This window comes from Cibotium barometz, chromosome 23, assembly GCF_041138505.1.
Source record: "Cibotium barometz isolate CiBa-2024 chromosome 23, ASM4113850v1, whole genome shotgun sequence".
NCBI lineage: Eukaryota > Viridiplantae > Streptophyta > Polypodiopsida > Cyatheales > Cibotiaceae > Cibotium > Cibotium barometz.
The window spans coordinates 1007167-1029696 of record NC_141068.1 but is presented as its reverse complement, the minus strand read 5'-3'; positions in this window follow the sequence as shown (position 1 = coordinate 1029696).

The following is a 22530-nucleotide window of genomic DNA, read 5'->3' as shown; positions in this document are numbered from 1 at the left end:
TGGTACTGCCATCGTTCCCACACTGAAAAGTACTCATGAGAATGTGCTTGGGTGTGGGTTGCCATGCTTGTTATATTCACTCTTGTGATGTGTGTGAGTGTGCATTCATATGAGCATGAGAGAGGGTGGGTGCATCATTCAGCAATGCTATGTTTGCATCCTCACTACCATTCTACACATGAGTGCACATTGCCATTGTCTTACATGTGTACTGTTATGATGTAGGTGTGCTTGTTTGGCCTTATAATTGTCTCCCCGTCATCCGCCATCCTCATTTATGTGCATGATATGTTGATGTGTGTGTAATTGTGTATAGGTGCTTGAGCATGAGGGTGTGTGTGTGAGTATGAGAGAGAGTAGAGTGCATGTGTATGTAGGAAGAGAGAGAATGTGAGAGAGTGTGTATGTGTGTGTGAGAGAGAGTGTGTATGTGTGTGTGTGTGTGTGTGTGAGTGGTGTGTAGTGAGAGAGTGGTGTGTAGTGAGAGAATGAGAGAGAGAGAGAGTGGCTCTTGCATTCATCTGTAAAGAAGCCTAGCATGTCTAAGATAATGCACTATTGCTAGCCACATGTTAGCTCATGGAAGGGAGAGGTTGCAATATTCACTTGCCATTTGCACGTAAATGAGAGGGGGGGGATAGGGTTTTCAACACGTATGTAGAAAGTGTTGGGGGGGGGGGGGTTTGACATGGTCGTACACCTCTTTGCAAGGGTGGGGGGCAGTGGTGTAGTCACACATGGGTGTAGGGGAAGGGCTTGGTCACCGGGCCACATGCAGTAGATAAGAGGAAGGAACGCGTGGCACATGGGTCAGGAGGGTGCAATCATGAAGCACAAAAGGGGGGAGGGGGGTGGGTGCCCTACCACCCTTGAAAGTTTTTTAAGAAGAGGTCTTAAAAGAGCCTAAAAAGGGGGGCCCCTAGGTGGGGTCCCACCCAGGGTAAAAGGTTACCCATCCAGCCCCCCTTGTCGCACCTTGGGAGTAGCACCATGCTTGGCATATATCACCACTAGAGCACATTGGCTAGCATAGTGTCGTACAATGGAGAACCCTACCTTGCAATCTCGCCATGGGTTTGTTTCCCTTTGCTAGCCAATCCTATGGTGCTCATGGTAGCACAATCTTTCAAGATATAAGTGTAAGTGGCACCATATAGAAGGATGCCCTCATGCTCTATTAGTGCAAAGCAACTTAGAGCTTGTAGAAGCTTGACATCCTTTGCACTCTCTGCACTAAGAGACAACATTCCAAGAAAGGAGTCCTTTTGCACAATGCCATTTGAGAGAGATCCATACTTGACATACATCTCCACTATAGGATTAGCACAATGTCACTTTGCCACAACATCTTCCTTGCAATCTAGCCATGGATTGTTTCCCTTGTTACCCACGACTCTTATTGTGACACAAGCTTTCAAGTTGCCCACATAGGCTATTTCCTTGGAAGGATGCCCAAGCACCTAGTGCTTTCATGGCTTGACCTTCTTGTGCATATCCCACGTTCAGTGCATCCTAAGAGATAGAATTCTTAGAATCTCCACATTTGGTATACATATCTATCCACAAATCTGCCTAGCACCATGCTTGGTAAACATGTTCACTATAGATGGTTGCATTGGGAGAGAAGCAAGACCCATCCCACTTGGCCACTTGACACTGCTAACAATAGGCCACCGTATTGGTGCCATGTAGTGCCAAAATTCTATGGAGGGTATCAACTAGTGAGAAAAAAAATGTGGGGAGGCTATGCTCTCATTTTGTAAAAATCCGGTCTTTGAAAATCCCAATCAACATGGAACACATGCATGATGGTGTAGATGACTCGGCTTGGCTACTCTAACATATCTCTCAATTTTTGAGTGCACTGTACTCTCTCTCAATTTCAATATTTACACGATGTCCTCATCATGACAAGTATAGCATGAACAATATGATGAAAATCCTTATCCACATGTTTTAGTTGACATGATGGAATTTGGCTCTCTAGTGACTTGTATGTCGACACTAGAAGAGAATTTTGCTACTTTGAGTGAGGACATGCCTACGATGTTCGATCTCTCGTAGCAGCTTTTGCCTGTAACCAAGCTTCGGGGACATCTTGGGAACACCTCTCACAGATCATGGTGTTTCTAGAGCCATATCATCTATAGTGAATACTCAAGGTGCCAAAACCTCTGGTTCTCTTAGTTCACTAGAGGTTATTAATATGTTAAAGAACATGAAGCTGCCTGTGTTGTGAGGAGAAGAATGCGACCATAACAAAGGTGCCGTCGCACTTTCTTACAAAAGTGGAGTGACTTACATGCATTATGATGTACGTTAGATTCCATCCATGCCCTCGAGGGGCTAGTCTAACACCACTTAAAGGTAAAGCCTACAAATGGTGGATGCGCCTTGATGTAAGTGCTTGCCCTAGCCCTTGGGCACATTTTGAGAAGATGTTCTATAAGATTTTACTCCCCACAAATGAAAAAGATCATAATTGGATAGTGGTCGTGGGGATAAATGTCGGATGGATCCAACTTCCAAAAATGGGTCAAAAAGTTTAGTGGGTCGGGTGATCCATACAATCATTTGGCTTCATTTAGGCAAGTGGCCAGGGCAAAAGAGGTCTTTGATCTTCATACTTAGTCGAAGGGTGTGGATTTACACTAGAAGGAAAAGCCCTATCTTGGTTCTGAACTCTGGATCCGCACACTTTTACAGATTTTGAAGCTTTGGAAAAGAACTTTGTCGGGGCCTTTGTCAAAATGGGCATAAGCCATAGCATAAGTACATTGATCTATGACTTCAAACAAGAGCCTAAAGAAACAAATAGGGATTGCACCAATAGGTTATATCAGTATATCTTGAGGTGTCCAGTATAGGTGAACTTCCGAGAAAAGTCAGTTTCCATATTTTTGGAAGGGCTCCTAATCAAGTCTCTACATGCCAGTTTGTATAGCAAGAAGCACATAGTGCTTAATGATTGCATTCAAGATGGTGTTGGGCGAACCAGGTACTGCTTGTTGCCACCATGTGGTACATCACTTCGTGTTGGGTCTTTTCTCGGGAGGCCAATCTAAAGGCCAAAAACAGAAAGAGATGCCGTGCGTCTCTAGGAAAAGACAATTTTTGATGCTAGAAAGAAGGTAGAAATACTACCAACCAAACCAATGAACCGAACACAAGAGCAAAAACAAAAACAAGGCCAATCTAAAGGCCAAAAACAGAAAGACATGCCGTGCATCTCTAAGAAAAGACAATTTTTGATGCTAGTAAAGGCACAAGATTGTGTTAAAGAGGAAGTTACGGAGCATAAAAAACACAAAACAAAGAAAAAACACAAAAGTCAAAGATAACACGAAATGCAAATCAAAAGGAAACCGAAACTGAAAGGCCTATGAAAGCATCAATGATGAAGATTGAGAGAAAGGCCAAATATAATGAGGTAAAATGAGAAGTTAAGAGTGGACCACGGAGATGGACACAAAAACTAACAAAAAAGATGGGATCAGTGTGCCTTCTCATTTCAAGACATACACAATCCAAGAACGGAAAATAATGGTGCAATAGCCAATACAAAAGCTTGAGAAGCCTTACGAGTCTTATGAGAGCGGGCTAGAAGATGCTAAGAAAATAGACCTGATTTTGAGGAGAGAGAAGAGCTAAGACCTACATATATAGCTACGGACTTAAGTCCTGATGAGAAAGATCTCTTGATTTAAACGCTTGAGGAGTACCGAGATGTGTTTGCTTGGTCGTATAAGGATTTGAAAGGTGTAGATCTTGCTATATGCCAGCGTACCATTCCCATGAAGGATGATGCAAAACCTAGTAGGCAAAGGCCTTATACATACAATGATACTTTTGCTAAGAGAATAAAGGAAGAGATAGATAAGCTTAAAGAAGCAAAACTTATCTGAGATTGAAAACACAGATTGGGGCTCACCAATTGTGGTAGTTCCCAAAAAGAACGAGAAACTCTGAGTCTGCATAAATCTCAAAAAAGTAAACGCTGCTACTATTCGTGATAACTATCCTCTACCTATTACATACCATGTAATAGAAAGAGTTGCTGGAAAAGAAGCTTATGGCTTCTTAGATGGATTGTCAGGTTATAACCAAGTTTCCATAGGCCCAAAGGATCAACATTTGCAACTGAGTGGGGCATCTTTGCATATAGAGTCATGCCATTTGGTTTAACCAATGCACCAGCCACATTTCAATTGGCTAGTGAGTCAAGTGTTAGGGCTCTACTTACAGTACCATAGATTACTTTACTTTGTTTTAGTTTTCAAGTTTAGCAATTCCTTTTTGTAAGTCTTTTTGCAAAATACCTTAGTCGGACTTTCATTATGTCTTGGGACATTCCGATGAAGGAATGCGGTTATAACTACTTGTAACTGATGCGGGCTTTTAATCAGCCGCACTATTGTGTTTTGGATATGATGAATTAAGGAGTTCCGTCTGTGCTCTGCAATGGCATTCGGACTCATTTCTGTCATCCACATGTGTATTCTGATTTCAGTCTTACTTCTATGAATTCGAATTAGGTTTAGTAAAAGTTTGATTTGAGTCAGGAATATACACTGGCGATTCTGTGGGTTTCTACTTTGAAAAGGGTAGATTAGGAACAAACCTAGAGTTTTTCGGGGATAAGAGGATTTTTTCTATATGGATGGGTTGTTATATGATTTCCGAAATTGGGTAACAGATGAGGAGGAAGTAAATGCTTATGCAGAAATATTCTTTAATCAGAATTTCTCTAACCTTCCTAGAGATATTATCTCCATCATCAGGAAGAAGGTCTGGATTCATGAGGTTTGGGATTTGATAGGCGGAAGGAGAATCATATCTAGGGAGTTGATAGGTAGAAGGAGAATCATGTCTAGGGGTTTACAGTATGTCCTGAATGCTCATTATGAGTATTTGTTTTTATCAAGGCATTCTTGAAGCTTAAGGTGATGCACGGAATGCATGAGTGAAGAAAGCAGAAGGGCTTCTAGGGTTTATTTCACAAGATCACGGTCCAAAGGTGGACAGCAAGAAAATGATTCAGAGGATAATGATTCAAGTCAGTTATTAGGAGGACAGTCCGCAAGAACACCGGCGGAGGACTGGGCAAGGGGTGTTGCTCAATTGGTGGGTGTTGCTGCTGTACGACCATTGATTTCAAGAAAGCGGTTACAGTTTGATCCTCTCTGCTAAAAAGAAAACCTAAACCTAGGGTAGTTCCAACAGCACTCGGAATGGCACATCGAGGGGCAATCGCTGATCTCAAAGTCAAGTTCGAAAAGTTCAAGGGGTCGGAAAAGAAGGACCTCGATTGTCATGTTGCTGAATTTGAAGCAGCTTGGCAGGCTAGCGGATTGGCTGGAGTATATGGTGATGCTGACAAGATTCATCAGTTCGAGGCTACTTTTGGAGGAAAAGCTATTGAATGGTTTAGCCATTTTGCCCCAAATCACTTTGCAACATACAATGATTTGAAGGGAGCATTTTTGGCTAGGTTCGGAAAGGAAAAGACACTGAATGATGTGTTGCGCAAGATAAAGAGAATTGAATAGAAGAAGATGTTGGTGCAAGATTATGCTCAGAAATTTACCCAGTTAGTTAATAGATTGGAGGTGGCAGAAAGACCATCCCCAGAAATGTTAGCTGGATACTTTTTGAAGGGTTTGAGGAAAACCATAAGGTTTACAGTAGCCAGTGTGGATGTGGCTGTAGGAATGGATGATCTAGTAGAAACAGCTGCTAGAGTGGAGAAGAGATATGGTACATTGAAGGATGACTCCGACAGTGATTCAGACAGTGATTCAGAGTCCGAGTCGGATTCTGATTCGGATGATTCTGAGGATTTAGATTCAGATTCAGATAGCTGTGATGATGAAAAGAGCAAATCAAAGAAAAAGAAATCTAAAAAGAAGCAAAAAAAGACAAAGAGGAAGAAAGACAAGAAGAAGAAAAAAGAGGAGGAAAAGAGCAAGACAAAGAGAAAGAAGCAAGACAAAGGGACTCAGGAATTGGATAAGTTAGTAGCCCAAAAGATAAAAGACATGGGGATTTCATCATCTGATAAACCTCACTGTCATGTTTGTGAGAGGGATGATCATCTAACATCAAACTATTGGTATAATCCACGGTATAGAGGTCCAGTTCCAGATCGGACTCAGAAGCAAAGACAGGAGACTCAGGCAGCAGTGGTAGAAGTTGCCCCAGAAGTCCAACAGAGAGGAAATCAAAATTGGTATCCTCCAAGTCAGGATTACAGAAATCAATGGAGACCTCCAAACAGACAATGGAATAGAGGAAGAGGAAGAGTTCCTTGGCAGAATGAATGGAGGAATAATTGGAATGAGTATGATAATCAAAATCAGGCTCCACACCAACAGCCTAGACAGGAAGAGAATCCTGCTCCACAGGTTAACCTTGTGTTAACAAAAATTCAGCCTGTGGTGAGTCCGCCACCATCGGATATCCCAGGGAGTGAAGGAAGGAAGTATTTACAAGAGAAATCAGTGTCAGCAATGCAAATGGCATGTGACTGTTCCAATTGTGCAGAGAAAGAAGATAATGTTGAGGTGATGGCAGTAACTAGATCTCAGAAGTTGAAGTCTCCATTGGATTGGGAGGAACAAAAGGATGTCCGAGAGCAGTCATTGAAACAGTTGAAGAAGATGCAGAAGAAGAAACAAGTAGCTTGGGAAGATGAAAAGAAGAAGGATGAGGTTGGTTCAGTTTCACTCTTTGAAGAATTGCTATATACTCCTTTAAATATCACTTTGGATCAATTGCTCAACATAGTTTGAATATTTAAAGACAAAGTGATAACTGCAAGGAAGAGGCCAGAAGCATTAGAGGTAGAAGTATGCAACATGTCACCTGGAGATGTGGATTGGAGAGTTCCTACCATAAATTTGAAGTTTCAGGGGAAGGACTTTACTAAGGTTTTATTAGATGGAGGCTCCGGAGTGAACATCTTACCTGAAGGGGAGTTTCTAAAATTGAAGCAGATGGAGTTGTAACCAGCTCCTTTTCAAGTGCGGATGGCGGATCAGAGGCGGATCAGAGGAAGGTCCAGCCTATCGGGATGTTACGACACCAAGAGGTACTGATTTCTGGTTTGTCATTCCAAGTAAATTTTGTGGTCTTAAAATTGGAAGACACACGAGGAGCTTACCCAATGTTATTGGGGAGACCTTGGTTCCGCACAGCAAAACTTAAGCAAGACTGGGAGAAGGATGAAATTTCTCTTAAGAAAGGCTCCAAAACAGTGAAGGTTAGCATGACTGATAAAGCAGTTTTAGCAAAGGAAATCAAGCCTTTATATGCTCAAGCAATCAACTTGGCATCGAAAGTCAGAGCATAACATGGATTTTCATGTATCTTATGCTAGTCGACGTGACTAAATAGTGTAGAAAGCAACTATACCACCAGGAACCTAAGACCTATGATGGGGGCACGAGTGTTTTCCAAATGGGGCATAGACTTTGTTGGACCTATAAAGCCTCTTGCATATCGCACCCAAGTGCAATACATTATTGTTGCAATGGATTATCTCTGATGAAATGGGTAGAAGTTAAGGCAACTCAAAAGAATGATGCTCGCATAACTACCAAATTTCTTTATGAGTTTGTCTTCAGTAGATATGGCTTACCTATTGAGATAATTAGCAAGAGAGGTACACACTTCATCAATGAGTTATTGAACACCTCTTGGATGAGTTTATGGTAGTGCACAGAATGTCGCCACCCTACTATCTTCAAGCTAACAGCCAAGCTAAAAGTACAAATAAAATTTTGTGCATAGTGCTTATGAACATTGTAGAGAATTTTAGAATGGATTGGCATATTGAGTAGCATATAAGATAGCCTTAGGTACAACTCCATTTAACATGGTGTTTGGTCTTAATGCTATCTTGCCCCTAGAATTCTTGTTGCAGCTTTAAGAGTTGCACAAAAATTGGAATAGAATGGCCATGAATTATCTCATCACCTAGATGAGCTTGAAAACCTTGATGAAACACGGTTAAGGGCGGTATATAGCTAGAATGTATGCACAAAAGAGAAGGCAAAAGTAGTTCTACGATGCTCACATCAAGAACAAAGATCTCAAAAAATGGGATTTAGTGCTAGAATATACACTGAAGCAACATTCTTCAAAGCTCAAGAAAAGAGGAATGGACCCTTATGTCATTCAAGACATTTCCACAAGTGGAGCTCTCAAATTAGCGATGCTTGATGGAGTTCTCATGGCCAATTGGATGAGTGGTTGCCGTGTAAAGAAGTACAATGAACCTTTAACCACCACTGAGATCCTAGATTATCTTTGTGCATTGAAAGAACGAGAGCTACAATTAGCTCATTAAAAAAAAAGCAGCAATAAGAGAAGGTAAAGAATGTACACAAAAACTGAAAGGAAAGAAAATGTTATAGGCAACAAAGTGCATGCTTGCATTACAGAACAAACGAATGCACAAAGTGAAGCAAATACCTTTAAGAGACCCTACATAAATGTTAATTTGGGTTCACAATGTTTGTCTACTATTGCATTAATAGACACAGTGCAGACTTGAAATCAATAAGCTAAGAAATGTGGGGAAAACTAGGAAAACCAATGTTGAAATCAACCAACATAACTTTTCAAAGTTATACAGGGGAATCTCGTGTAGTGTAAGGCATTTTTCAAATGCAAATGTTTGTAAATGTTTTATGTATTACAGAAAGGCAAGATGCTCAGAGAGAAAGCTTGGCAAAGGACCTATGATGACTGTAGACCATTGTGGAAAAGAGATTGCATAGAATTCACACTTGGCGCGATAAAGACATCTTTGAACCATTTACAGTAATGCAGTGGTTCAAAGCAATAAGGACAAAGCTCAAGTTAAAATGTATGAAACACCACAGTCTAAGAAGCTTGTACCCAAAAATGCTATAAAAGCCAAGCACCTGAAGCAGCTAGCAAACATAAAAGGTACTTTGCTCAAATGGATTCCGAAAGCCACATGCTTTGATCAACAAGAAAATGTCACAAGAGCAGAAACAGAAACACAACCCAAGGTGGAAAATAAGAAAAAAATGAAGACATCAATGCACCAAATGGAAAAACAGCAAAGAGGGTATGTACTCAATGCAACAGCAAATCTGGGTACCCAAAAAACTTCTAGATCCACAAAGACATCAATAGAAGATTTGGATACGACGCAGCCTTCGACAGTAGGTTTCAAAAGCAAAATGCCAAAAGGAGCAGCAACCTGCAAAAAGAAAACAAAAAGACGATCTCCCAAAAGGATGAAGCAACAGGAGATCAGGAGCTCCAAGAGCAGCTCCAACACACACAAGAAAGAAAGCACATATGCTGTAAAAGAACATTTGGATACCCACCACCACGAAGCTTTTCGATGCATAGAAAGGTCAAAAGAATATTTCGATTCCGAAGAAGCTCCACTTGAAGATACCAAGTGCACTGCTAGGCAAACGTAAGGCCAAATGTGTTGAAAAACACCATATGCATGTAGTGGATTTGGTGAAAGAAGATCGTCACCCCATTGCCAAAGATGGCTACGATAGTCGATTTTGCCGCCACCAAAGATCTACAAAAGATGTCTATCCAAGTGTGGTGCAACCCCAAAGTATTACATTGGACACATGCTCTAAAGGGTTGAATCCAAGCAAAGTTAAACAGACGGTACCAAAGGTGATCAAGACATCTCCCACGGCGATAAAGGAGCGAGCGATTCAACTCCAAATCAAACTCTTTGGGTTGTCAAGTTTAAATATCAAAGGCAAAAGTAGGTTAAAGGTGAGGAAGAGTGAACAAGCTTTGTCCTCTCAGCAAATGCCCTTGGACCACATTGCTCCAAGACCTCTTCTTGTATAGCATAAATTTTTAACTTGCATTGCCTTTGTTGCATATAGGGCTACACTATAAGGCCTTGCATAGGCACATTTTTAACCACTCGTGCACCATAGCCATTTTTTGCTAATACTTATTGCATCCCTGGGATTGTGAACAGGTGGGGAGGCATTGCCATACGAAAAAATCAAGCTTCAAGTTCTATGAATAGTTACATCAAATGGGCATTGTATTCAAACGTTTTTCAAGAGTAATTTTGCTTTTTATTATGAGATTTAAAATTTTTCAACTCTTGTGTAAGTATGCCATGCATATGGTATAAGAGTGGGGGCAATGTCATATGTCAACACCTAGATGTGAGTTGTATATATGTATATAATGTCTAACTTAGTAGTTCATAACAAATTAATCAAGTTTTGGACTCTTAACCTCATCAAACAGGTCAAAACTTAATACCATCAATTTTATTTTGTTTTGATAGTCGTTAGGTAATTTTTGGTATTTTTCGATTGAATTTTTACAATGTGTGGTATTTTTCTTTGTATTTTTCTTATATTCTATCTTATTTTATTAATAATTTAATAATGCAAGCACGGAAGCTCCAAAATTAATTTTGAGTGCAAATGCCTGATCTACACATCAAGGTGAAGCAACGGGGTGAACAAGAGGTCAATCCGAAGATGCTCGAAATTTCACTTATTGGTAGCGCTCGAGAAATGTCAAAACTGAGCTAACAGGGGCACCGGGTGTCCAAACGATGAACTGTCTGATCCAGGATCAAGTATGAGGTCTAAAAAGCACAAATGTGTAAGAAAATCACATGAAATAGTCGACTGGGCTTCGGGGGGGGGGGGGGGGGGGGGGGTAGGGGGTATAAGCAGTTAGCGCTAGAATCCTCTCATTTATGTGTTTGTGAGTGTGTGAGAGAGAGCGAGCTAGCTTTTTGACCTGGAGCTGCAGAATCTTTGAACTGCTTGTACGCCCTACACAGTGAGCACTAGTGCACACCGGTCTATAGTTATATTCTAGCACCATAATAGAATGTGTGTATGCATAATATGCATGTAGTGTTAGGTCCCTTGGAATCCCGGTTTTTCGAACCGCGAGCAAACTAACACACACAAGTAACTCTAACATAACCAAAAACATGCAAAAATAAAATTTTGAATGTGGGGACATGTTCCCGAATGTGTAAATAGCATGTGAGTCACATCAGGCCAACCTGGCTAGAATCGTGCCAGATGCTTCAAATTGAACTCCAGCTTTACCAGAATGTTGGCGCACATCAATAGACTTCATACATGAAGTTTGGACCCAAATGGACTCATTTTCGCATGTCAAAATGCTAAAATGATGCTTTGTCACAAATACGTTGCAAAACATGCTTCTAACATGTGCAAAAAGGATTAAATCACATGAGGATGATAAGGAGGCGGTAGGGGCATGGCAGGAATCATGCTCATGAAATTAGCTCTTGAGAAGATCATATCTCCTAGATTATTTGTGATTTTGCACTATCTGTTGCATGCTGACCAGTCAAACCATTGCATATAGTGCACATGTTGTAGACAAGCTTGGGTATGCCTAAAATGATTCAGGATCATGAAAATGCACTAAGAAGACAAATTTAGGCAACTTTCAGAGTGCTGGGATCTTTCTTGGATTCGAGTAAGGTTTTTGGAGTGCAAATGCTACAAGGATGGGAATTATGCTCTACATAGTGCTACCAACTAGGTTGGCAAATTCTTAAAAGGGTAAAAATGCTGGAATCATGATTTTATACAACTTTGCATCTTGCACAAGTAAAGTTACCACTGCATTATGTTGCATCCATATAGTGCTCTCATGAAGTTTCATTACAAACGGGCACTTCAATGAAGAGATATAAAGCATTTTGTGTCATGGTCATAAACTCCAAAAATGATTTTGGCTTGCATGCTTCTGTGAGCTCTTAGAAGATGATGTTCCAAAGTTTTAAACTTTGCTTATGTCCTCCAATGCGTTTTCTACTTACAGAAAAAATGGCGTCCAGCTCCCATGCAAAACAAGCACGCAGGGAGAAGAGAAAGATTCCTGAAGAAAGTGAACCATATGTGCTGCACAATATTAGATTGCAAGATACATGCTATGTAGATCAAGAAAACCTGAGAGCCTTTGATACTACGGTCTTCACTGGGGAGTTCAAGACACTACAGGCCGGAAGGTGGGAGTTTTAGTTCTTCTAAAAATTTTGAGAATGCACCTTCACAAAGATATGATGGAGGTTTTTGGAAGAGTCGGCTTGCAGAATTACTTCAATCTTCTAAGCTGGGGGATTAATGTAAAGAGAGCTTCTCAATTGATGACTACAATTGAAGAGGGCGGCCAAGTCCATATGGACGACAAAGACGGCCAAATCAGCATTGTGGCAATAACTAAAGAGGTGGTGGTTGAAGCGCTAAGGCTTCCAAGAGGCAATCAAAGCCTTATTACCAAACTCTTTGTAGAAGAAGCCAAAGCCACATTCCTCATGAGTGGAAAGCAGGACCAAACATTTAAAAATCTGGTCCAAGGCAAAGTAGAGTTGCCCTTAAGACTCTTCACTCAGCAATTCCAATTGGGGCGGGCTAACATGTACACACAGCCACATCGCAGAGTGGTGCACACCTTTTCAAAGAGTGCCTTCAAGATAATCAACATAAGTGCCAACTTTGCGGGGCTAATATTGCATGATCTTAAAGCACATGCATCTTCAACCAAAATCAAGAACAAACCATTCTTAAATGGCAGACATTTCTTGACAAGGCTAGCCTATTATGCCTTGGGAATGCCATTGGGAATGCTTGAAGATTTTCCAATGCCTCACAACATGGAAGAGTGGGTTGCATTATGCAAGCCCTCGGCGAGGACCATCAAGCCACCAAAAACCACATAGGAAAGTCCAGTGAAGGTGACCAGGCCAAGAAAGGTGCACTTTGAAAGAAGAAGAAAGACAAGAAGAAGATGAAGATGATGAAGAAAGCTCTTCTAATGCTCAGCGAACTTCAAGCTCAAGTTTTGAAGATGAAGGTGAGGAAGAAGTGGAGGATCCTTTCAAAGAACATCCTACGCATCTCGAGCACCATTCTCAATGGGACAAATACTTGGCAGAGAGAGAGAGAGAAAAACGAAGCAACAAAAAGATGCTACTAGGACACTCCACTATTCAAGTGCTAAGGCCACAAACCCATGAAGATGCGGTGGTGAGAAGAGCAAGAATTGAAGAGAAAAGGGAGTTGAAAGAAATTGACATGAGAATAGAGACCCTCACAAGAGCTGCAAAAAGAAAAATCCAAGAAGCATTGGGGAAAGCAGCTGGAACTTCAACAGAGGCATCAAAAAGTGCCAAAAAGGAAAGAGTTAAAGAGAGGCAAGAATTGTCAGAATCAGAAAAAGAAGAGGAAGAGGTGCCACCCATGCCTGAACTTGTAGCTAAACCTGCAGTGGTACTAGAAGAGGATCTGCAAGCACAAGAACCTTTAAAGAGTACGGAAGAAAGACCTACTGAAGAAGCATCCCAACAGGAAGTACCCATAGCAAAAGAGAAATCTGTATTCCGGCGGACTATCAAAAAAGATAATTGGGAATACAAGATAAATGTAAAAGATCTAAAAAGGGCCATAGGGAAGTCCTCCATATCCTTTATATGGGTGACCAGAGATGGGCAACTTGTGTGCATCCCTCTGGCCCATGCATTGGATATCATTAATTACAAAGAACAAGAAAAAGATCAACCAAAAGAAAGAACAGAATCAGTCCTAAAGACCAAGCAACCATAGAGCCAAAACTAACAAATAAAGAACCACCTATGGGAACTGCTGATGGAACATAGGTCAATGATGAAGAAGAAGATATGCTACCAGGGAGGCAGATGTCCCCTAAAGAAGAACAACAAGTTTTAAAGGAAAACCAAGTGAAGGAACAGCAAAAGAAAAAAGAAAAGGAGGCAGAGACGAGTGAAAGAGCTGATTTGGAAGAAGATCTAGTGCTCTTGCCTGCTAGGAAAATACTGGAGGAATTACAAAACCTCATGGATGCAGCAGCAAGGCGTGCATAGGAGTTCTCTACACTTCAAGAGGCTCTCAAAAGCAAAAAGAAATGGTGGCAAGACAATCAGAAGAGATAAAGGAGTATGAAGAAAATCAAGGGTTGCTTATTCAAGCACAGAAGGAGAGGCAAGACCTAGCACCTCGCTGGATCCCTTGGATGAAACAATGGATTATACAGTATATGATCACACAACCAAGGATCCTCGAGTAGCCAGCAAAGAGGAAGAACTTCAAAGAAAGATCCAAGTTTAAGTTGACAAAGTAAGGGCTTGCATGCAATGGGAATAGAGGATACTACACTTAGCCAGCCTCACAATGCTGATAACGGATGGAGTGCACAAGGAATACCATATGCCTACACTGCCATTTCCATTGCTCAAGCATGAGGTACTGCTTATGAAAACAAAATGTCTGCTTGAATGCCCAATGAATGAACTTGGGGGCTACAGAGGCATCACAATGGAGGATTGGAAGGTGAGCAATATCATGCTCAACCAACCCAACTAGCGAAGGAACTGGCTTGATAAGCCTCCCAAGGTCAGAATACACTATCTGGTAGCTCCACAAGAAATAAGAATTGACCCTACCTTCTATCCCCTAAAAAGGCAAAGAAATTGGGATACATTTGAGCAACTACAAAAGACAAGGGGAACCTGGTTGAATTATCTAGAGTTGCCACCACCACCTCAGGGCAGAGCACCAATAGAAAGATATATGCTGATGACTCTAAATGGTGTCATCAATCTCTTCAAGGGTGTGCCAGACCTCAGCTGCTGCTGTATGCTGGTAAAGATAGCAAAAATGATTGTTATAGAAATTGAAGAATTCAACAAGGTCAAGGATTCAGGACAACCTTGGATGAGATTCTTTGTTGAGGGGATTGATGTGTTGTGTTGGAACCTTCAGTTGGCCCCATCATGCAATGTCCTCATGGGCTTATATGTGCAGGTGACAGCCCACTTCCTTGTGACATTAGAAGAGGCTTTTTATACAAGATTTTTTGAAATCCATTTTCTCATGTATCAATCAACAGCCTCAAAGAGTTGCTACATCACTTTCATGATGATGGAGGTAGAAATATGTAGTGCAGTCCTTGGAGAGTGCTAAAGCATACCACTACCAGCCAATTTTGATAGTGCCCAGGGTAGGTGGGGGGGAATGTTGTGAAGCAATGGCAACAATGACTATGGTAATTACTAAGGCTATAGGAATTATTACGAGAGCTATTTTAATCCAGCGAGAATTATTTTTATAAGCCAAAGGCTTACTCGGCACCCATAATTGTAAATTTGAGCCCAACCATGTAATAAAAGGGGCCAAGAGCTTCCAGCTTGTAATAGAATTTGAACCCAAAGCCTAGTATAAAAGTCAAAACCCTTGTATTTTTTAGATATTCTTTTATTAACACTCAATTCAAGTGTGGATAAGGTGTGCTGTTGTAGCAACAAGTCCTCACTACATAAGATATCTTGAGCCCTATAAGCTTCTGTTGTATCGCCATTGTGTTTTTGAATGAATGAAAGACTTCCTTGTTTGCAACTTCTCTTTCAATTGACGTCCAATTTGTTTGATTTTGGTGTGCTAAATTTCTGTGTTTAGTAAGGTTAAATGCGTGATTTAGCACTGAAATTGAAGTTATTTTGCATGAAAATGTGAGAGAAAGTGTCTTCTCATGTTCCTAGAGTGATTGGTCATAAAATGCTGATTTTTTTTTCCCCACATAAAGATCCTTCTATTAGTTATCAAAAAAACAGCCCAAGGGGCTACAAACCCATGAAGTAGAGATACAATAGCGGCTATAGGAGACTCTCCCTAGCAATGCACTAAAAGACAAGAGGCTAAATCATATGATAGGAGGGGGGAAAAGCCACACTGGTGGCCTATAATGCCAGCTGACCCTTCCCTGCTGAAGGTAGTAGAAGGGACCACTCTGCCATAAGCTGTGGAAAGCCTGACGGCGATGCTCCACACTATCGGAGGAGCCCTGAATGCGATCAAAATGGCCCTGCAGGGTGTGTATCAGCTCCTGCCACAAGCCACGGATGGTCTCTGCAGCAGGTGGCTCCAGGCGCCCCTCAAAAACTCAGAAACAGCGCGCCCTCCAAATGAACCATAATGTGAGGCTACTAATAAGCTCCCATAGAAGGTCGTGCTCTCGTGTCCATATGGCTGCCGAAAAGTCCTGGACTGGATAGAGTCGTGGTAGCCCAGAATGAAGCCCAATCATATGGCTGTCTATGCAGCCGCTCCCCAAGTATACAGATGCTCTGGAGAGGTAGGAACCATCAGACGAAGAATCCGCAGCCAAATTTGCTGTGCCTAAGGACAGTCCCAGAGATAGTGGCGCTGTGTCTCAGTCGAGTGCGAGCAAAGAGGGCAGGAGGCCGAACGTCCACCATAAGCAAGCCACACTCCCACTGTCGTGCCATGATGCACAATAAGCCACTGAAAAGTAGTAATCCTCCTCGCCTGTCTACTAGCCCAAAGCCTCATCCAAAAATCTGACATGAAGTCCTGGGAAAGGTCCTGACGGCGCCAATGCGCTGATGCTACGGGGACCACAGACCTCCTGCTCATCAAAATATGGTGCCCCAATCTAACTGTGTACTAAAAGAACTGCATGCCTGGAGCATCCAGGGGTGCATAAGGATCCCACCATATCCATTCCCCCGGGTCCCACTGTAATCTAGCCAAGGGTCTCGCTCCAACAGCCCATATCCACCAACTGTCATCATCAATATCTGCAGGGTTTGGGTCAACTAGCAAAGCGGCCACCACCCTAATCCGCTGAAAAGTGCAGTCAGCAATCTCTGGAGGCTCCTCCTCTATACACCGTAGGCGTCTCTCAGCATGCACCTCAAAAAACAAACAGCGACCCTCTGTCGCGCACCCCCGAACCCCAATCAAAATCTCAAAGCGTGTGAAAGTCCCCATCCAAGAAGGGGCCTCTAGTGCTGCCAATCCGCCGATATGGTCTCACGGATCTCGGCCCGCATAATCAATCCCCCTCTCATGGGAGCAAGTCGCTCCTGCTGTATCGCCTCGGGAAGGCTGCAAAAATCCTGCCACTCGCCATAGCTCCTCGCTGGGCCTGCATCCATAGATCCCCAAGCCAAGTGCAGCCTCGTACCAATCATGTGTCCATGCACACTGCGTAGCCTGGGATTCCAGATAATCGGCTGACGGCGGCCGGGCGTGCTCCTCAACACAAGTGAGCGGCCGCTGCATAAGTCCAGGGCGTAGTAACTCCCAAGCCCTCAAAACACTCAGCGCAAATCTGTCCTCCCAGCCTCTGCTCAAGCCAGTCCGTTGCATCTCAATGAAGATCCACCGAACATCAGGTAGCCAGGCACCACCTATAGGAGGAGTGCGGTCCCAAAGCCGTCTCAAAAGCAAGTCCTTCCAGGGCTCTCCCCCTGGAAGGAGACCTCTAACCATAAATTTTCCCAGCATAGCCCGGCTCTGAGAAGACAGATCAATGATACCCAAGCCTCCTAAAGACGGGGGAAGAGCTATGACTGCCAGGCCACTTTGGCCCTGGCGAACTGTCCATCGTGCCCCAACCACAGAAAGTGCCTTATCAACTACTGAACCTGGCTGATACAGGAACTGGAGAAAATACAGCATGAAGTCACATACCACATGGTCGCTAAAAGCACATGATTAGCCACCACAACCCTCCTTGCCAAGGATAGTCGTGCAGAGCTCCAATATAAAAGTTTCTTCCGCATGCTCAACAGAAGAGGTGCAACCTGCTACTCTGGTGATAAGTCTATCGCAACCTGACATCCCAAATAGCACACTGCTGTGCCTGGCAGAATCCATCTAAATCCAGGCCCTGGCATCCAAGATGGGGTATGGGACTCACTAATCCAAAAGGCAACAGTCTTGCGCCAGTTGATTAGCGCCCCTGATGCATCACAGAAAGTCTGCAAGGCCCTCTCAGCCACCCTATGCAAATTGACCTCATGGCCCTGCAGAAATAAGCCAGTATCATCTGCGAATTCCGCATCCAACATCTCCTCCCCCCTCACTAGAATCTGCAATCCTCTCAGCCCACCAACCTCCTCTACCATAAGAAACATACTCATGGCCTCGGCAAAGAAGAGGAACAGGAAAGAAGCCAGTGGACAGCCCTGTCGTACGGATCGCGTCAGAGGAAAGCTAGGGCCTCATCCTCCAGCCAACAATACCCAACTATGCACAATGCAGTACAATGCAGCAATCCCTCGGATCCAGTCTGCCTCAAAGCCCATCCGAAGCATCGTGCCCTCTAGAAAGCTCCAATCAACTCGATCATAGGCTTTCTCAAAGCCAAGGAGTACAATCGCTAAGTCCTCACCCCTAAGACGGGCTAGTGCCATGGCCTCCCAGAAAGTAAAAATGTTGTCAAGGATACTGCATTCCTTGACAAAACCTGTCTGCGTAGCGTGAATCAGATCCCCAAGAAAGGGCTTGATCCTCAAACTCAAAGTCTTAGCCAAGACTTTGTAAATAGTATTGAGGATCATAATAGGTCGCCACTGCCGAATATCATCAGACACCCCCTCCCCCTTGGGGATAAGAAAAATCAGGCCCTCTGAGAACTGTTGTGGCATAACCCCAGTGTCTAGCACGTGCTGGAAACCTCTGCGGAGGCCTGGGCCAAGAAGATCCCAATACTTCATAAAGAAACGAACGGGATGTGAGTCCGTCCTCTCCCGGGCAATTGCTGGCGGGGTAAAGCCAAGAGCGCCTTATGTAACTCCAAATCACTGAGAGGTCTAGACAAAGCACTGCGCATATCATCTGTGCTCTCCCATGCCCCCCTCCTCTCTCAAAAAAGTAGTCCGATGTGCCAATTAAGGGATCATCATCTTTTTTGTAGTCCACTGCCTTGCGCTCCTACCAATTCTCCATCTATTCACATCCTTCTAAAGAGCCACATTAGTTTTGTCACTGATTAGAGACAAGTTTATTGCCACATTAGTTTTGTCACTGATTAGTTTTGTTACTGATTAGAGACAAGTTTATTGCCATCACTAATTAGAGACAAGTTTTGTCACTGATTAGAGACAAGTTTATTGCCTGATTAGAGACAAGTTTTTTCACTGATTAGAGACAAGTTTATTGTCCATCATCAGTGGTGGCCCTAGTAGTAGCTCGATCAGCGCTTCTCTTTTGCAAGTTCCTTTATAGGTGGCCATTCTAGTAGTAGCATTGGCCATCCCCATTGCCCGATTGAAAATGCATCACACAAAGCCTAATTGGTTTTGAGGGGGTAGAACCTAATGAGAATTGCAGAATCTTCAAAGAAGCCTACTTGGCCAATCACCCCTTTGCCAACCCTAACCAACCATAGTAGTTAAGAAACTCGCTATGAAGGGGACATTTGCTTCTCAAATGACCAGAAGGCATGGGTCACATAGTATACCATCTATAATTTCCAAATGCATGAGGAACTCGAGGAATTTTCAAGGAATTTTCTCAACACTTTTCCAAGAGAGAGCTGACAACCAAGCATGTGTTGGTCTGACTCACCATGGTGGAACAAAAGAGCCTCTTGCTTCATGCCTATACTAGGGAATTCCATTGACTACTCAATTGTCTACCACAAGCTAAGAATCCTGTAGCTCCATTACAATGTGAGTATGTTATCAAAGGGCTAGATAATCAAGAGATGATGCTCATCCAAAATTTGCAAAGTGCTACATCATATTACCAATCTGGCAACAATGTAGAGAAGTTGATGAGGAAAGCACTGATGACTTATGGAAATATAAGTGTAGAAGTGCAGCAATTTAGTGTTCTAGGGTCCACACCTCTGATGTGGCTAGCAGCAGGCCCAACAGGCATGGAGCCAATGCCATAAGCATGGCTAGACCGATTGGGATTAAGGTGCTACCACCATTTTGACCAAGAGTTTGGTGCATTATTTGCAAGTTACATGGCCATTATGAGGCCAAGTGTACAATGACCAAAGCTGGGTGCACTCATTGCTTCTCTACATCACATTCTACTACTAATTGTATGTATAATGGGCTTAATTGTGTAGTTTTAGACACACAACAAGAGAAAGTGTAGATGGTTGCAAAACAACCAGTGTAGCAATAGTATCATCAATAGCTAGTTGAGTTAGCAAGCTTACCAACCTCAATTGATGGCTTACGGGTAGCCTTACTCTCCCTAACAACCTATGTTTTGATAGCAACAAGATGTTCAATATGTTCTAGCCACACATATGCAACAAGTATAGTAGATGGGAATGTCAATAGCACCTACCCACCACAAGCTGTAGCACTGGCCATTGCTAATGTGGAGCTCGACTACCAATAGAATCAATACAATAATAGGAATTGGGGTGATTGACACAATGGTGGTCGAGGAGGCGATAAGTGCCAGAGTACTAGTGACCATTTCTGTTGTGGAGAGGATGGCCACTTCAAGTATGAGTGTCCTTTTTTTAGAGCGTCATGAGGATTGAAAGAGATCCAACTGAATAAACCAAGGTAGTAAAACAACCAGCAACAGTAGAATCCCTCACTTGGTATACATGTGGTTTTGATCATTCCATTGGAAATGGAGCAACCAATTGCTACATGGTTTTCACCTGACAACTGAATAAACCAAGGCAGTAAAACAACCAGCAAAACAGTAGAATCCCTCACTTGGTATACATGTGGTTTTGATCATTCCATTGGAAATGGAGCAACCAATTGCTACGTGGTTGTCACCTGACAATAAGCACAAGTGTAGTAGATCCCCAATCTCAAATCCCAACAAGAAAGTAGCACTCAATTGAGATGAGAATAGATGTTCAAGGTAGCTTTTATAGCCAAGGATGTGCATAAGGTCTTTCTTACTCTCTCTACCCCTCCCACTACTAGCCTATATCATTCCCAAATTGAAGACAATGGAATTGACAATTAACAATAAGAAGAAAATTTAGTTTCTTGATGAAACAATGACCACTTAGAGTGTACCACCCAAGAAAGTGAAGGATTTGGCACAAACAGTGGAAGCCAAAGTAGTGCCCAATATGAGCAAAGGCAAAGTAGTCGAAAAGATAAAGGGATCAAATGAGCTACCACTTGAATGGATAGTACTAGGTCCTATTGGTTGGGAAGGAGTAATGGAATTATCAAAAGAGCATTCTAGGGAGAAGGGAAGTCGACAGCAGAAGACTAGCAAAACAAGTAGCACTCCAAAGGAAAAGGTGGGGAGGGGAGCATGCAAGGATTTGAGTTGTGGGAGACCCTAAAGAAACCCCCATTGTAGATGAAAACATAACAACTCTTGACTTTGGTGCCAAATTGTTTGGAGTAGGAATACATGAGGAGAGAGGATTAGCATTTTTGGAGACACACTACCAAGCCTACAAAAGCACTAGTCATAGATGAAAGCATACTAATGGTCAATTTCCACCTAAATGGCACAACAATATATAGAGCATTATTGGATGGTGGTTTGGGAGACCACTCCCAAACCACCATCCTCTTTCACTCCCAAAGAGTGAAAGAGGATGAGCTACTCAACATGAATCTGGGTTCACCAAAGTAGCCAAAGATAGTTTGGGTAAGTGTAAAGGCGGATAATCATTTCAAGGGGTAGCCTCATAAGTTTCTATCGTCCTTCAATGCCTAGAGTTATACAAATATGCATGGATTCAATCCTTGGTTTTACCAACACTTAATTGTGCTCAAAGATGATGATGTACCAATATGACAATAAGAATATCGAATGAATACAAACTATACAATGAAAAGGTCAATGCCTTCCCCCTCTCCATATTGAAATGCTTGAGCACCTTCGAGATGTACTGAGAAAATAAAGCAATTTCTTAGCTTTGTCTTGCAGAATTCGCATACCAAGTATGTGACTTGCCTCACCTAAGCCTTTCATGTCAAAATGTGCATGTAATTTGGACTTCAAGGTTGAAATTTCATTCATTGTTCTTCTTGGCAATTGGCATATCATCCACATAAAGGATGAAAATTAGCAAACTACCATCTTGAGCTTGCTTTGTATAGAGACAATGATCCGTGTCACTCCTTTTGTAAGTCTGAGAGAGCATAAATGAGTGGAACTTATGATACCACTCTCTTGGTGCCTGTTTCAAGCCATAAAGACTCTTTTTTTACTTGCACACCAACTTTTCCTTGCTCTTCTCAACAAATCCTTCTGGTTGTTGCATATAGATATCCTCATGAAGGTCACCATGCAAGAACGTTGTCTTAACATCCATTTGGACAAGTTCCATGTCCTCTCTGGCAACCAACCCAAGAACACACCTTAGGGTAGTCATCTTGACAACAGAAGAAAAGATCTCATCAAAGTCAATGCCCTGCTATTGCTTAAAGCCTTTAGCAATGAGTCTTGCCTTGTACTTTGGTTTGCCGTCATTAGGCATAACCTTCATTTTATAGACCCATTTGCATGGTAATGCCTTCTTATCCTTAAGCAACTTCACCAAATTCCAGGTCTCATTCTTAAGCAACGAGTCCATTTCCAATTGCATAGCTCTCTCCCACTTCTTCTTATCATCCATTTGCATGGCCTCTTTATAGCAAGAGGGTTCTCCGCAATCTGTCAACATGACATAATCAAGAGATGGAACATAACGATCAGGAGGATGTGCAACACATGT